Genomic DNA, 853 nt, shown 5'->3' with positions numbered 1-853 from the left:
GATTTGAGGATTTACCAGATGACTCACAACATACGGAAATAGAAAATGCAAAACCTAATGTAAGTCTTACGACCATTTTCTTTTTCGTTTCCTTTTTATTTTTTTTTTTTTTTTTTTAGAGGGAGAAGGTCGTTTGACGTTTACAAGGTATAGCAACTCTGTGTTAAGAATTATGGTTTATGTCTCATCAAATATGCAGATGGTACAGTGACTACGGAAAAGTTTTGGGGGAAATATTTCGCAAAATATTAGGTGTTCTTTAACTAATTGCGTTGATTAATATTACCTTCTTCATCTTAAAATAGAGAATCAAAAACCATCAGGATTATTTGCAAATATTCGCATTGATGGAGACTAAAACACACACAAAAAAAATTGAATTTATTAAGTTTAAGTCTGTCATGAAATCCAACTTTTTTCTTCGTTTAACATTACCTTTTGTGAAATACACGAACGAAAAAAAAAATATAATTCTGTTACAAAAGAGGTCACATGACTTGTCTATGGGAGACTTGCACAATATCCTCACTATTCACTATACCCATAAAACGTGCTAGCGATTACGAAGACATATTTGTACTGAGGTGTTAAACTGAGTGAAAAAAACACAATGGTTTTTATTCATGTTGTATAGTAAGTATGTTGGATTATACTGCCTTGTGAAACTGCTACTGTGTTGTGTGTTCTGTAGAAGCTCTACTGTAGCAACAACGGACTTTCAGAATGTTGAGGGAGGATTGTGGTGAGCACCTAATTATATTTGCACACACACAAACAAACACATACACACACACACACACACACACACACACACACACACACACACACACACACACACACACACACATATATA

Source organism: Penaeus vannamei, unplaced genomic scaffold, assembly GCF_042767895.1.
Source record: "Penaeus vannamei isolate JL-2024 unplaced genomic scaffold, ASM4276789v1 unanchor261, whole genome shotgun sequence".
Taxonomy (NCBI): domain Eukaryota; kingdom Metazoa; phylum Arthropoda; class Malacostraca; order Decapoda; family Penaeidae; genus Penaeus; species Penaeus vannamei.
Note: the sequence above shows the minus strand (reverse complement) of the source record.